The sequence below is a fragment of the Aythya ferina genome (genome assembly GCF_964211825.1).
Source record: "Aythya ferina genome assembly, chromosome: 4".
NCBI lineage: Eukaryota > Metazoa > Chordata > Aves > Anseriformes > Anatidae > Aythya > Aythya ferina.
This window is the reverse complement of record NC_140300.1, coordinates 4838050-4855486: the sequence shown is the minus strand read 5'-3', so window position 1 is coordinate 4855486 and position 17437 is coordinate 4838050. Positions and strand designations below refer to the sequence as shown.

Genomic DNA, 17437 nt, shown 5'->3' with positions numbered 1-17437 from the left:
ACTAGCATAAATTATCATGCTCCAGTGCCAGAGAACCTGCTCAGGCATGTTCAGCTTTGCTACTATAGATGCTACTTCTCCCTGAGAGGTATTTTTCAGCTAACCAGCTGGGTCAAAACAACTCTCATTTAATTTTCTTTCTGTTAGTATTTCCCTTTCAGTGACCAGGATAATGACTAAAGGGGCATAAGAATAACCTTTTCAAAGTGTGAGTCACAATATGTAAGGAGAAGCGGTATTCTATATAGATAGCTAGAAAGGATAGGACAGAGGGAGAACAGCCAGCTACCATGCAAACATATGTATATAAAACCTTCTCTGGGAGACCTACAAAATTTCTAAAGTTGTAAAAGCTTTCCCCAAGAGACAGTGCCTGTCTTAATAATTTTTAATCTTTGACCATCATGTCTGCAGAAAAACTGCTCTTCTAAATAAAATATTAGTCACCCAAATTAAAATATGCTGCATAGCAAATGAGAAGATAACAGTAGAGATGTTTTTTTCTTAGCACTGAAGCTTCTCTTTGCTGTTTTTTTTTTTTTTTTTTTGTTGGTGGTGGTGTTTTTTTGTCTGTTTTTTGTTTTGTTTTGGTTTTGTTTGTTTGCTTGTTTGTTTGTTTGTTTTGGTTGGTTGGTTAGTTCTTTTATTTATTTTTTTATTTATGGAAACAAATCTTGTGCACATTACCACTATCCTACATAGAGGACAGCCTTGCTATCTTGCTATCTCTGTGTGCAAGTTCATATTTTCTAAAAGTTAAATTTTTTACTCTTTCATTCTCCATAGTCTTCTACAGTTTTATGAGTGTGGCTTTTAATATATCCTTATTATACAGGAATACAAGGAGGAAAGAGCGACTTTTGCATCTGGACCAGATAGTGATGAAGTTTGTGTTCATTTTCAGTTCCAGTAGGAAATAATTTTATTCTTCCTGTCAGCTCACTGGGCCATCTTTGTGCTCTGAATGTTACTTTTCCTCTCTTTGGGCACACATCTGAGCACAAGTGTGTTCAGATGAACTTCTCTGCTGTGTCCACTTGGGAGTCTCTGACATAACAAAGGACATTAATTCCTTATATACATATATATATATGTATATATATATATACATACATGTGTATCTCATAGCAGAGCCTGCATTTTATTGATGGGGAACTTTTCACACTTGTGTCAGAGACAGCAGCAGGTTGCTTGCTCTTACTGGTGTATTCATATTAGTCACATTAATCTTAATTAATCTTAATAATCTTAAATAATATTAATAATCTTAAATCTTCTTCTACTTTCATCAGACCCAAGGGGTATGGTCCGTCTTGCGTGCATCTTCAGAGCTTCTATTCACTTAATGAAGACAAGTTCTCTGTGCTCAGTAGGTAAAAGGTATTTTAATTTTGTTACCTTTTGTATCCTGAATGAAAGACTTTCAAGTTCTTGTAATTTCATAATTTAACTTCATGGATTTTGAAAGGTAACTTCAATTTATTGGAGAAGGAGTAAATTAAAACTAAAGCCACACTAGTTCAAATGAATGATGGCAATGAAAACAATTATGCATTAAAACCAAAAATCTGTAAATTTGACATTTTCTCTTTTAAGGTTAGATTCATTACACCTAACTTTTGTTGTAAGTACAATAGAAAATATACATTGCCTTCATAAACTGCATCTTTCTCTCTCTGCATAATAGAAAGGTCTTAGGTAGTTACTGTAAATGGCTGTTAAACTTTTAAATGGACAAAATTATATGGGTCCCCCTTAATGTATTGTCTTATCCTTTCCACTTGAAAATCCATGATTGTGAAGGGCAAGTCCTGACTATATTTAAGACTCCTTCCCTCCCCCTCCCCTGACCCAACCCATTTGTAGGACAAACTAAGCAAAGAAAAATAGGAATGAAATACTGGTACATATGTTGGAACAAGATTACCCACGACTATATAATATTGATGAGAATATAAAACCTGAGTTTCCTGTCTGCTTATTCAAACCCAGGTCTGTAAAAACATTAAGTGATTCAAATGGATCCATCCAGTGTGATCCATCCCACCTAACTTTGAATAACAGAGCTAATTGTCCAGGTGTCTTCTGCAACCAAGAAAAAGAGTATCTCATCCATCTTAGATAGCTAGCTCAGAATGGGTTGAATCACTGTATAGAGTTACCTATTTGACCAGAGTGATGACAAAAGAAGCTTAGCTGATTGACAATAGCTCCCAGCTACCTTTAAGTTGGCTACAGGCTACACACTGGAAGGGTCCATTTACCGAGGGATGAAAATTCTTTTTCACAGGAACTTCAAGATTTACAAGTTTGCTTTTGAGCCCTGAAGCCAAACACCAAGCATTCTTAATGGTTTCACACAGGGGGAATAGTTATTTTCCAGTGGAAAATATGAGCTCTTTGATTCAGAAGGGAACATGTGCTTTTGAGGTGGACAATAAGTGGATGAGAACTCCATATTATGTAGGAAATTCAATTTGATTTTGAATTTGAATCTGCTCATCCTGGGCCAGAGCACAATGTGCCATCCCAGATTGCTCAGCATCAGAGAAAGAGATTTTTTTTTTATTTTTTTTTTATGGAAATTTTTTGTCTTAGCTGAAAACCAGTTCTAGGAATAACTACCTTCACAGAAGAGAGGTCAAAGACAGACGTTAAAAAAGGAGAACCTTTTCATATTTGCAAGTAAGACTTGCAAAGAGTAGCTATTACATTGTAATGATTATAGTACTGCTTCTGATAGATACATTCTGTGAGGCAAAATGCATAACAAATTGGGGAGTTTTCCAGCCAACCACAAAATTTTTGCTAGTATTATATTTCCATTTCAAAAGAAACAGTCAAATGTCAAGATTTAGAAGAATATGTAATCATTCCCTTTCTGCCTTATATACACCTACCTTACATTAAAATAAGAAAGAAAGAAAAAAAAAAAAAGTCTTCTGTATCATTTTCAATAATGTATATTCTTTTAGTAATACAACTCCAATAGATTTGATTAAGTTCTGTGCTTGGTGTTTGTTTGTTTGTTTTTTGGGGGGAAGAGGGCCTGTCATTGCAAGTTAGAATGGCATAAGCACCAATAGTTTATCTCTGTTAAGTAAACTACTATGAAATTATTCCTTCTAATCATGTAAATCATGACTGTGGGGAAAAAAAAAAAATGGGGGGGGGAGGTCTGTGGTTTTAGGAAGAGTACAAATCTAGAATAGCAAGCAGTCCTTGCCTTAAAACAATTGCCACAATTACCTTTACAATCATGATGATTGCACAGAGATGAAAGAAACATATTGTTCTGTCAGAAATAGCATATGCATGGACTTTATTTGCCCAAGTTAATTGTTCATACAAATTGGGCAGGGAGCTTATCGTCTGTCACTCAGATATGATCCATGTAATTGAAGCTATAAAGTTGCTATAAAGTTCATTTTCTAAAAATGTTACTTACTTTCAATAGCAAGATAAAGAACTGTTTGTGATTTTTATACATATATCAAAATGAGAATGTGACAAAGGAGACAGGGCTAGAGGGCAGCTAGGAATAATAATCTATAGGGTGGGATTTAATATGAAATTTGCAGCAATGCTTTTCCATTAGTCCATCCTACTTCCTCCAGTTTTCCTCAAGTAGTCCAGTTATTAATTTAATTAATATTAAATCACTGTATTCTTCAACCAAACTTTGAGCCGATTTATCTGCCTGAAAATGAAATATTAAACCACACTTATAAGCTGAATTTCCACAAACTGTGTTTTATTCTAGCAAGTCAAGACATTAATGTATTAGGAATTTGGGAGCTAGGTTCATGATGTGATTTCTGCATGCATTCTCTGACACTAAACAAGAAAGGATTTAATTTAGTACCATTAATGGAGATACTATACTAGTTGTATGCACCATATCATGGCCTCCAGCCCTTGGAAAAAGTGCTGGCTTTTGACATAGCTTGTTCAGAAAACAAAACAACAAAAACAACAAAACAGCATCCATAACTGATTTTACATCTATTTGCACTCTTTGAGTTATCTACCTAGAAATATATTAACAGCTCTATAACCTTTCATGTTCCTTATATGCTAGTATTCTGGGGGGGGGGCACATATATATACATACATACAAATACACACTATATATACTATATATACTGCAACTACAAATATTCACCTGCAGTAAAAAGCCATTTAGTATACTGGTACTCTGCTGAAGTGACTGGTGTGCTATATTATATGTATTTTTCAGTGTTCCTAAACCATCTCACTCCAAGATGTCACCATTTTGTACCTATGGCACTTCTCTTAGAAGTCTTTCTGAAAGAAATCTAAATAAGAAAAAACATTTTATTGTCACCAAGGAGACTGTGATTTTACATTGGGAATCCAAACAAATATTCTTCAGACATTGACACTGTGAAATGAATACAGTAGACACTAGGAGGGACAAGGGAGAGAGGTAAAAAAGAAAAAAAAAAAGTTTCATGAACAATCCACTTTTCTGAAATAAAGCTTTAATTATTTTGAACCATATTATTCTCCTAACAAAAAGCTCCCATGTTGCACTATTTTTACTGACTAAATGTTCATTGATTGAATATACTCAGTTGTTGCCAGTGGTCTGGTATTTCATTAATTGCACCAATTTCCTTTGTTGAGAATTTTGGAAATACAAGGGAATTCAAGGGGTTTTATTTTGTTCCAGTGATTTCAGAGGGATTCTGCACCTAATGCAGACTCTAATCTAATGCACTGTTTCCACATGAAGATAATCATGACATGATTTACATACACACAAATGCACACAAAGACTACGGGGAATCCTTGTGTAACAAACTGAGCAAAAATTGTGCCCAAACGAGGAGAAGGTATTTACCACTGATATTATTTAAATGAAGGGCATAAGCAAGTTCTAGGTCTACATTTTCCTTCTAATGGAAATGCAGGGGTAAAAAAGGCATTGACGAGTTGTGATTTTTCACCGTACTATGTTGTGCATTCATCAGAGCAGGCTGTCAAGACACAAACAGGAATTTTGCTCTTTGGTAGGAAATCTGTCCCTTGACAATAGTAGCATTTCTTTTGGCTTTCTTTTTCTTGTATTCAGTCTTAAATATTAATTGAGTGTGGGGGGGGTTCTCTTTATTTTCTTTGTTGTTCTTCTTTAAACAGAAAAATATGATCAACCTTCTGAATATTCTGTATTTTCAGTTCTAGAATATCTTATCTGGCTCAACAGTGAAGCTTGTTATCAAACCTGAATAATCAAAGCCTGTTATAATGTATATCATGTCTGCTAAAGTCTTTTGCTTGTGAAGGATTCTTGTGTTTGGATTGAAAACATAAAGCGAATTTCTTCATGCCCTTCCACTTGGTGCAAAATCAAAAATAACTAATGTTTACACAAAGAAAATAAATTCCATGGGAAAAATCAATCAATCAAGCAAGCAATCAATCAATATATTTCAGACTGATATTTCCTTAATTTTTAAAATCATCCATAAAGAGAAAAGAACATAGAAGTTCACAGACTCATTTCTTAAGCCATTTACATTCTTGTTTTTTTTTGTTGTTGTTGTTTGTTTGTTTGTTTGTTTTTGTTTTTGTTTTGTTTGGTTGGTTGGTTGGGTGGGTGGGGTTTTTTTAGGCTCCTACAGAACTGTGATCATATGTTTACAGGTGATCCATATAAATTACTCTCTTTAGCAACTAACCAGTTATTCGGCATAATCTGCCTCACCTCTTCACAGTTCTGCAAGTGGCATGATTTTCTGTGTCTATACTTTGGTCCTCACCATTTTTATAACATCTATAAGGCTTGGGATGATGCCTTGCATCCCCTCAGAGAAACCTAAGGTTGGGAAGATAACTTCAGTGCTATCTGTGATATATGTAATAGCACATCTGGAGACAGTTACGAACACTGATAGGGGAACCTAGTTTGCAGAATCAAAGCAGCCTATTCTACACAGCCATCTTGGACAAATCCTGTCTTCAAGCAGTGCTTTTTACATGTAACTGGTCATCATCAACAAATTTTCATTCTCTTTCTGGGACTATGGATTTTTCCCAAGTTTTATTAACCCTTTTGAAGGCATGCCTTTTATGACCTAAATTTTGTCTATAATAAGCACAAATTCTGTGCTAAAAGAAAAAATATACATATATTTTTTTCCCTTTCAAGATTTGAGTTGAAAATGTTAATAAAACTCTGAGTCAGATGAAGATAGTGTTTATGGATGACTTCTGGATACTTTACAATCTAATAACAATAAATAAATAAATAAACAAACAAACACATTTTGAGGAATCAGTTGTACCCAATTGCTGCAGTAAACATTTTTCCATAGGATATTTTTTTAGTTGCTTTATTCTCTGCTTGTTGCTTCCTGCCATAATCAGAAATCCTTCCCTCTCCACCCTTCTCCCTACCACCTAAAAATATAAACAGCTTAATACTTTTTTTTTTTTAATCCTCCAAAATTTTAAAATGATGCTTTCTATTCTTCAACAACCATCCCCAAGGATGAATATGGCAGCTGTTCAACAGCTCATGGTGCTGCACTGCATGACATTTAGGAGGAGAAGGAACTATACTTGAAACTACCTGACAGATTTGTATGAAGATGAACAGAGTTTTTCAAACTCAAGAAGTCAACAAAGCTAGCTTTGTTTGCATCTTCCTTTTGCAAAACATACTGTGTTTGATAACCATAAGTGATTAGAAATATAATTTTGCTTGTTGTCCAATAAGCATTATTCCACACTACCAGGCTCAGTAGTGTAGTAGTGATACAGAGGGTAGACTGTTAGCATAATGAACTGCTAACAGGCTCAGAGGTTTCCTCTTTTTATGAAACTACAAAACTAGCCTGATGGACTTTTGCTTAGGATTTGATGAAATCAAAACCCTCAAGAAGCATGGTTCTGAGGCATAGAGATGTTGTGAAATTAGAAGGAGTACTTACTAATATTTTTATGTTGTTTATGACTGACTGATTAGAAGCTAGTAGAGACTTTAGAGATTAGATTCACAGGCAAGTGAAATCTAAGCCAATATGTGCAGAAGAAACCACACATAAATAATAGCCAAATTTTGATGGTGTCTAAAGATTTATAGAAAATATTTTATTTTTTCTTCTCTGAAGAACATAATCTTGCAACTAAAAAAAATTTGAAACATTATTTGTTACGAATGTGTCATTTCACGATGTCAACTAACAACTTTATCACAAATCTCAAGATATCTGATGAGTTCCTTAAAGCCTCAGCATCAGTTTCCTGAGCAATTGTGGGGGAATCTCAGCTTTAAGTTTCTTCCCCTTTGCCAATGTCATTCTTTTACATCTGTTTTTCTTAATCTTCTTTTTATTTTTTTCAGGATGTAAATGAATTGTGAGTCTTGGGGAGAAACTAATGTTGTCTTGAAGCAATCATATCACAAGTCCAAAGAGCATATTTTCTGTGTTTGCACAGAACAATTATGAGCTGGATATGCAATGTGTTTGTTCTCATTACTTATATGGCATATAGTCTCATTTTTTTCTCTTTTCATGCAAATACTGTGAAAATATCACTTTTTAAATGCTGGAGTTAAGATACTGGTTTTGCATGGCATAACCACCAGTGGAAGCAGTAGAAACGGCATGGTACTTTCTTTTTTCTCATACCCTTTGAGAGATAGACAGTCGTACTCCAGCCTCACTTCTCCCCTCACTTAGACATCTCTTGTGGTCCCACAATCTCTGCACAACTATGCCATCACTCTCATGTTGTAGAAAAGAAGTTTACCACTGAGAAGAAGGAAGATAAGAAACATGACTTTTTTTTCCACTTTGAAGATCTTAGAGAGAGAACAAGAAAAAATGGGAGAGAGAAGCAAAGAGAAAGGAAAAGAAGAGCATGGCTTGTCTATACCATATAAAGTCATACAAAAAGCCAGAATTTATATGGTCTGTATGACCATATAAAGTCATACAGAAAGCCAGAATTTAATTTGGTGTTTAATTTAATTTGATTTAATTTTTTATTTAATTTGGTGTTACTTGCCTTTTGAATCACAATACTAATGTCTAATCTTTAAGTTATTCACCAGGCAAACCATATAAACAATAAACTGTATCTTCCTCCCTTGTTACATATGCACACACAATGTTTACGTTCTTTTTAACTCCTATGATAACCATAGAAGAAATCTTTGTTAAATCTTTATTTATAGAATGTATTCAGTTTTCTCATATAATTGAAAGAAACTGGCTCTTGATCAGAGACGATCTTTCAAGAATAGTTGATATGACCTAGTATCCATTCCCCAGAAAATGAACGCATTTGCCCAGACATCTGTTAGCACGTCAAAATAAGACTGCACCAATTAATTCTCTACAGGCAGAGCCAATGTTTTTTTTTCTTTGTATTCATTGAACAATTTTCTTATGACCTCAAGAAGAAACTGTAATGATAACCAGGAGGGACTATTAGGCCTCTTGAGATATAAAGTCAAGAAAGTGGGTTAGTTTTATGTTTAATATTTATAAAGCAAATAATTTAGCAATGCTTCATTTTTCTCTATGTAGGATTCTGAAGGTTCTTACCACAGCAACAGGATTTTAAATTCCACTGATTCAAGACTTGTGGGATTTACCTTCATTGCTTGACTTTAGAAGCACTAACTTAGGCATGATTTTTATTTTGCTTCATAGAGGAGGAAACAGGCTTAGAAATATCATGAAGGTTTCAATATTTTATTAACTCCTTCCTCTAGTAATTTTAAAATGTCCTCCTGAGTACATCCATATAAACACAAATTTCAGATTCTCTCTTGAGATCCACACATTTCATTTTCTGATTAGTTACTGGCAGAGTTAGTCCATTAGAAACTAGACTTTCACTGGGTGATCAGTAAATTTATTTAAACTCTGATGGGATCTTGGAGCTATTTAGTGTAAGACATGTGAGCTTTGGAAAGAATTTGATGTGTGGAATGAAACAAAATGAAAGAAAAAAATAATCTTGCCTTATGAATTAATAGGCCGTATATTCTCCTGTTAAGAATCATGGGGTAAAATACACACACACATGCATACTGTGTTACACCTACTTGGCCCTGGACATATCCTCATTGACATTTCTTTCATACACTGCTTGCAAGTTCTGTTTGCTTAAATAAAACCAAGCATTCAAACTCATCACATTTTTCTCCCTATCAGCTTCTTTCCATTGCCTCTGATAATCCTAAAATCAATTCTGTTGCTGGTAACCTAGAAAAAATCTCAATCCTTCACACACTCAGCCCTCCCACTGATTTATTCTTACATATTTTTTCCTTCCCAATAGCATGTAGGTCCAAGCCATGCTTTTGGTTTTGAAAACTAAAAATACTCTCCTCCTCCAACTGATTTACAAAGTGTTATTATGCTCACATTTCATTTTCACCGACTTACAGGTCACCTTTTCTCTTTTGATCCAAAACAATCACTAAAATTCAAATTATTGATCATGTCCATTTTCCATTTCCAACACTTGTATGTTGTTATGGCTTTGTAGTCTATTTCATTCAATCTTTTTGTTCTGCTTTTTCTAAATGTATTCTAAGAACTGTAGCTGGATTTTTGTTAGCATGTCTTTTTCTGAGGAATTTTTGGCAAGTTTTGTTATGGCCTTCACCTATAGCTTTAGCTATATTATTATATATATTGTACAAAAAATATTATTATAAATATTATATATAAATTATTATTTATTATATATAAAATTATTCCCCCTCATTTTTCAATTTTAATTTGGAATTGTAATTTTATCAAAATTCTGATTTGACTCGTATTTCATAGAGCTCACTATTTATTTACCACTGAAAGACTCACAGTATATCTCTCATTACAAAGGAGAATTTAACAAAATTAATTTATTAGACCAGCATTTGTCAAAGTCAAAGCAAACTCTTAAAATCTGAAATCAATAGAAATTTGTTTTCAATAATAATATACTAGAAATTTTGGATTCACCAAGCTGTTCAGAGTACCTTCATTTTTACTAGTACTCGTGTAAGTGGTTAGGGGGAGAGGTGGTTGTTTTTCGCAGTTACATTTACTATCATTTATGCAACACTAATAAACATCTACTTAAAACAAATTGTGACAGAATCTTACAAGACAGACAAGATATATTAAGATACATTAAGTTATACAAGATATGTTAAGATACGCCATGTATTTTTTTCTTTTTAATCAAGAGAAGGGAAGAAACTGGCATAAGAATACTGTATTTTTGTCAATAAATGTGAAGCTTACACATTTAAAAACTATCTTTTTTTTTTTCCTGATGCTAAAGGAATGTCTAAATTTATCCATTCAACATTCCAATGTCCACTTCTCTTTGTTAATATGTCCTAAGAGGCCTTTCTGCTATATGCATTGTGATTGGCAACCTATTGGAGAGTGAGTTTATAGTTAAAATTTGTTTGAGTTTCTGAGGAAAAAAAAAAAAAAAGTTGTTACAGCTGAAAAGTCATCATTGGTGACAAACACACAATCTTTTATCCAATCAAAGGGGAGTTATGTCTTAAGATTAAGGGTGCTTTGCTTGGATTTTCACAAGATGGAACAAAAATATTCCCTAAAATACAAGAGAAAATGAGGGCTTCTCCAAGGGTGCTTTGAAAATTCACTTTTAATAAAGAATATTTAAAAGCTTTAAGTCCCCAGAGATGTGTTCAGAGAGAGTAACCTAAAAGGGCTACCTGTCCCAGGCAGAATGCAAAGTAGTACCTATTAGTCTCCAAAGTCGTGGATGCAGTGCCAGCTGTTTCCTAAATTTGTGCTGTTCTTCCTCCTCTTAAAGTTTGTATCTACATGTATATATACTTTTTTTTTTTTACTTTTTTTTTTTTTCAATGGAAGTGGGAACATTTTCAACATATGTCCTACATGTTCTGAAGCTATAGGTTCTCCCGGTCAAAAAAATTCCCGTATGCTTCCTGCTAGGATGAAGCAAGGAGTAGTGGAGTGATGTAGTTCTGGGTATTTCCAATCCCTTTTAAGCAATGTCTTCCCATTCAATCCTTCTTTACTTTTGGTTCTTACAGTGATTTCTTGACAAGAAAAGTATGAAAAGATTTTAGTTTCAATATCTTCAAAATAAAATTCTATTTGCTAACTGAAAGTAAGTTTTTAATAATTACTGTAAATATTTAAAAGTAATCAATGCAAGATATACAAAGAGTATGCTGATTTGGTTGGGACCAGCTGACTTACCTTTCAGTTTACCTATGTGAGGAGAAAGCCAACCTAATAGTCTGATGATTACTGTATAGACATCTCTTGCTGAGGAAGCCATCCTAGGCCACCTATCTAAGTAATTCATAGAAATAGAACATAGGGTATAATTCATCTCACCAGGTATTGACACAGTGTTTCAGATAAAACTAATGATACCGTCTTAAGTGTTTGTCAGGGACATTTCATGAAAGTCCAGAGTTTCAAATGACATTTATCAGTTTTCCATAGGTACAACCGTAGCCTTGAGTGTAAGAGTCCATCAAGTCCATCAAGTCCAATGAAAGAAGAAAAAAGGTGGCAAAACAGCATAGAAAAAAATCTAATTATGGGAAAAAGGGTGAGAAGAAAGCCATTAGGTATCTGAGCTACAGATGGATGTATTTTTTATGTAGGAAAGAAAAAGGAAAACCATATCTAGACAGATTACAGGCCTTGATTTTTTTTTCTCTTTCTCTTTCTCTTTCTCTTTCTCTTTCTCTTTCTCTTTCTCTTTCTCTTTCTCTTTCTCTTTCTCTTTCTCTTTCTCTTTCTCTTTCTCTTTCTCTTTCTCTTTCTCTTTCTCTTTCTCTTTCTCTTTCTCTTTCTCTTTCTCTTTCTCCTTCTCTTTCTCTTTCTCTTTCTCTTTCTCTTTCTCTTTCTCTCTCTCTTTCTTTCTCTTCCTCTTCCTCTTCCTCTTTCTTGTTCTTTTTTCTTTTTCTTTCTTTTTCTTTTTCTTTTTCTTTTTCTTTTTCTTTTTCTTTTTCTTTTTCTTTTTCTTTTTCTTTTTCTTTTTCTTTTTCTTTTTCTTTTTCTTTTTCTTTTTCTTCTCCTTCTCTTTTTCTTTTTTACTTTTCTTTTTCTTTTTTTCTTTTCTTTTTCTTTTTTCCTTTTCCTTTTCCTTTTCCTTTTTTCATAATCTTTTTTTTTTTTTCTTTCCTGTCTCTGATTGGATTCTGACTCTGCTGCCTCAAGATCATTTCTTTGCCCTGTGACCAGTCCCAAAATGTCTGCAAGTTGCTCACCTTTTCTGGCTTCTGCTCCACTGGTGGCGTCATCATCGGTAAAGCTATAAATAACATCCACAATTAAATGTTCATGGGGCTTGGCTGAATTGTGCTATATGTTTTCAATCGGTTAAAAAAAAAAATCTTTAAAGCACTTAAATGCAAAAATAAAACCAGATTGTTAAGCACAAAAAATATTTTTTCTTTAGCTTTTGTAATCCCAATTAATTTTTTTGTGATATGTATAAAGTAGATATTTGTCTTTGAGGTGATATAAAAGTAGCTTAACTCTGGTATTATACACAATATAATTTGAGAAACAGAAGGTGACAATATAAAAAATAAAAAGGTTCCTAAAACCATACTAGAGAGCTGCAATTAAGAATGTATAAGAAACTAGTGTTCCCATTTTCAAACTACTAAAAGCTTCAGTTTACAACCTCCATTATTATTTTTTACATCATTTTTCTGTGGAAGTAAAAAGTATTCCTCGGAATGGTGCAGAACATTGACAACTAGTTTTGAAGAACTCTGTGAACCAGATTGTGTTGCTGCTTTGAGAACACCATGACCTTTCCTTTCGTCTTCCCAAACCTGCCCTATGTTTTCACAGCTTTTTCTCTCCCCTTTATAATAAGAAGGAGATACTGCGTGCATCCCTGTGTTAAAGTTCAGAAGACCCTTACAGGGTTGTAATGTGACTGATAGTTGGAGGAAAGAAAGAGATTGTGACCTTATCTAGCAATTCTAAAGCCAGCTAACACCTACTAAGGAATAGGACCTTGACATGGTCATGAATGCATCGGAGATGAGATTTCTCAGCTACACTCAAAGAATATTGCAGTTCATCCTGTATACTCTATACCAAAATATGTGTTTGCATTAGAAAATAAACTGTGTTACTCAAAGTAACCATGGAAACTCTGACATAGATGTACTGAGTACATGTTACAGCATATGAATTTGAAAGGAAAGAGATAATACTTTAATTTTCCTGTTGGCCTGAACAACTGCAAGCAAGGAGAGCTGAGCTCAGGAGAGCCCATTCTGAGAGAGATCTGTCCTCACCCTCCCAAAGACTGCTGGAGAAACCCCCTCTTTCACTTCTTCATTGTTGCTTGGGGTCTTCAATTACATTTCATACAAGCAGCTAAAATTCTGGGACAGGCATGAGTTTTAAAGGTGGACATCAATGAAGTATTCCCTTTAAGTAAATCCCTGTGCTTAAGTTTCCCTGTTTACTGAACTTGGTTGCTTGTTTTAGAAAAGGGTATAAACAAAAATATAGGCAACATACAATCAGGGCATTTGATGTCAAGAAAACCAGTGGCAAAGGAAAACAGCTCAGAATAAAAAGGTAAAATATATGATGGTTAAAATGTGAAAGATGCAAGGAACCCATCATATTCCTGCAGCAAGTACACAGTCCCTTTAAGGAACAAAGTGAGTATGTAGAAACTGTTTCTGTCTGTCGGTGTTTGGGTTGACCAGAATGTATGAGAAGACATCAGTCTTGTTAATAATGCCTTATTAATAGCAAAGCTGTGTATCCAACCCCATGTAGGGCTACCATATGTCCAGCAAGATCTGTACATGTCTTCTTCTTCTCCCTATAAATGTATTTTGGCTGGTTTTCTGGGATTTCCAGGCATCTGGCATCTCACATGGGCAAACAGAGCAAGCTGAGCTGCAGATATCAGAGACTCTGAACATGCATAGATCAATTTTACAGTGCAGGACTAGTAATAAACTGATGGAAATATGACGGGCCAAATCTATTTGAATCTCTTATCGTGTGAACAGTCTTGTTTAAGAAAACATATGGTAGCCAAAGTAAAAGCAAAATATGACCTTCATGAAAGATAATCAAAAGGTATGCCACTGTCAGGCTTTACAAGTATAAGCATTGCATAGAAAAAAGGCCAAATGGAAAAAGCTAATGTAGTTGAGTTTTGCAAGATCTGAGGCAGCCCAAAGAGCTGACATAAGGAGGAGAACAGTGTTGATTCAGTGAGGTAAACCCAGGACCTACAGATGATAGAATAAATGCTGTTACACAGCCCTGTGTTCTTACAGGTGGGATAATATGCTGAAGGAAAGATGTGTAACTTGCTTTCTTTGAACTACATAATTATGAGGGCAGTTCAAGAACATCTGCCATGTTCCAGCTATGCAATGATCTTTGTGGGACACAGCTGGTATGAGGAGAAGCACTGCATGATAGCACAGATACTCAGATGAAGTAAAACCTCAGGAACTACTGAGGCTGATATAATTGCATCACCTTCAAATTTTGCTGCATATTCAGATCAGCCTGGTCAGAAAGGTCTTGTTGTGAGCCACCTGTGGATTAGTTTCGATGATCCCCTTCCCATTAGCTCTCCAAGAAATATGCTATGTGCCTTGTGGGTCTGAGTCCTAAGATTATGGATTGCACTTCATAAAGCCAGGAGAGTTGATCAACACAATGGAAGAAGACACACTTGATGAGCTTGAAAGCAAATCAAGCACCATACAAGTAGCAGAGAAAGCACTGTAAGCATCTCACAGATGCCTTAATGGATATGAGTTTAGAAGATACAATGCAACCTCCTTTCTAGGCAGTAATGCAGAATAATAAAAACAGTAGTGCTTAAGGCTGTGTAAGAGTCTACATTCAGAAGAATTACATAGATAATTCAAGATTGTCACTGAGGTATAAGCAGACTACAATCCAAAGAGAGAATATGGGAAAATTTTTGCTTGCAGCCTAACATTATCATTGGCAGCATCAGTAAAGTGAAAGTGAGTTATGTGGCTACTGCTTTAGCGAAAGAGGGCATTAAGCTGCACTCTGTGAAGTGAAAATAATAAAGATGTTAAAAACACCAGTCTCCCAAGAAAATAGGTTGTTAGGAAAAAAAATAAATATCTTTGTTATGACAAAAAATGCCAAAATAATAAATCTTTTCACACACTACTCTATTATAATAGTGTGCGTCCTGTTGTTCCTGGCATCCTGGAACAATTGGAAGGAGGAATAAGACAGGTCTGATGCAAAACAGGGGGAAGGAGATAGGGATTTAAGTGAATGGTGGGGAATTGAGGACTACCACGGTAAATGGTATCAAATCTGATTATGGAAATACATGTGGCAATGGAAATATATGGAAATACTGAAACCACAGATGAGGAATATTGCTGCTGAGATCCCACAAGGCTTTCCATATCATCCACTGAGGAGTCAGACAAAAGAAAGTTGAGTTAAAAATATATATAATAATAATAATAATAATAAAATATAATAGCACCTGCAATCACTGTCAGACCTTATCATTTTACCTGCAGGAAAGATATTATTCCACTTATGGGTAAAGATGTACATTCCTAGTGGAATGGCTATTATATACCCTAATGCTGTTAGTGAATGGGAAACATTAATAAAAGTATCTCCAAACTACTTTGGTTTACTGTACTATTTTAGACAGGCACTGTCTTGGGAGATGCCTCAGAAGAGATGTTAAGGCATGTCCTACAAGTGGTGAGCTGTGAACTATGAATTGTGCCGATACTGTGGTGAATTGTGCTAAAACTGGGGAAAACCTGAAGTGGCTCATCACCTAATCGGCTCTACTGACCTTTTTTTCCTTGAACTCTGTGCTACAGATGAGTGAGGGAATTTGAAAGGTGTAGGAGGCACTGCCCATGCTTCAGCAGCAATATTTTGAGCTGGTGGAGGAAGATGAGAGGTAGGTTAAGCAAAGATGAAAACCATTTTGGCATTGCTTCTAGACTTTTCTGTGCATGCTTAATACAGTGGGTACTGTGAAAAGAAGATGGAAGTTTTTTTAAAAAATAACCTGAAGTAGTAATGATAAATAAGAATAAGAATAAGAATAAGAATAAGAATAAGAATAAGAATAAGAGTAAGAGTAAGAGTAAGAGTAAGAATAAGAATAAGAATAAGAATAAGAATAAGAATAAGAGTAAGAGTAAGAGTAAGAGTAAGAGTAAGAGTAAGAGTAAGAATAAGAGTAAGAGTAAGAGTAAGAGTAAGAATAAGAATAAGAATGAGTAAGAGTAAGAGTAAGAATAAGAATAAGAGTAAGAGTAAGAGTAAGAGTAAGAGTAAGAGTAAGAGTAAGAATAAGAGTAAGAGTAAGAGTAAGAGTAAGAGTAAGAGTAAGAGTAAGAGTAAGAGTAAGAATAAGAATAAGAATAAGAATAAGAGTAAGAATAAGAATAAGAATAAGAATAAGAATAAGAGTAAGAGTAAGAGTAAGAGTAAGAGTAAGAGTAAGAGTAAGAGTAAGAGTAAGAGTAAGAGTAAGAGTAAGAATAAGAATAAGAATAAGAATAAGAATAAGAATAAGAATAAGAATAAGAATAAGAATAAGAATAAGAATAAGAATAAGAATAAGAATAAGAATAAGAATAAAAATAAATAAAAATAAAAGACTGTTTTGTTTACCCTATGTGTGTGGAACTTCACTTGTGTCAAACCAAGACAACACAGGAATGACATTTTGAAATATGCTTGCAAGGCTACAAAGTAAGAAGATGAAGACACTGAAACGGTAAATGTGGAAATAGTTTTGGAACCTTGGGGGAATCAAAGTAATAGAAACAATAATATTACAAGAATTGCACATTGTTTAGGGGGTGTGGGAGGGAAGAAACCAATCACATAAGTGATGTGGAAACACTATTACAGTTGAGACTGTGGGGAAACTAAGGCTGATATAAAATTTCATTATGAAGCATGATTTCAGTATTAAATATCCCATCTAGCTATAAGATAGCTGTGAGCCAAGAGCTATTTATTGGAAAAAAATAAGGCAACTCACAGCCTATCTGTGAGGAGTATGTCAATTTGAGTTCCAGCAAGGCTAAAAGCAAAAGGGAGTAGGTCACACAGTGTTAGGCTGTGCCATGTGGCAGTGAGGAGTGTCATGGGATGGGAAGGAAGCTGAGCTATAAAGATGCCGTGATTCAAAAATACTCACTTAATCATTATACTTAAGTATAACCTTTCCATGAAATACTTCAATGCATATAGACTGCTTTGGAGGGAGTTAAATACCCATCACTTCAGATCTGGCTTGCATTCAGATGATGATCCATATTTCAAACTTCAGTTACCTCTGTTCTAGCTTTATTTTCTTCAAAGCCTTATTGCTTATTCCAATGTCTGTTTTTCAGATAAGGACA

At 34.5% G+C, this 17437-nt stretch overlaps 1 protein-coding gene across 1 annotated transcript in view; it reads left to right on the top strand.

Annotated features, from left to right (window-relative positions):
- The window catches only part of LOC311436756 (uncharacterized protein), a gene marked incomplete at its 5' end in the record, with an annotated part of 83452 nt that overhangs the window by 28045 nt on the left and 37970 nt on the right, over window positions 1–17437 (top strand). The gene's annotated exons all lie outside the window — the stretch shown is intronic.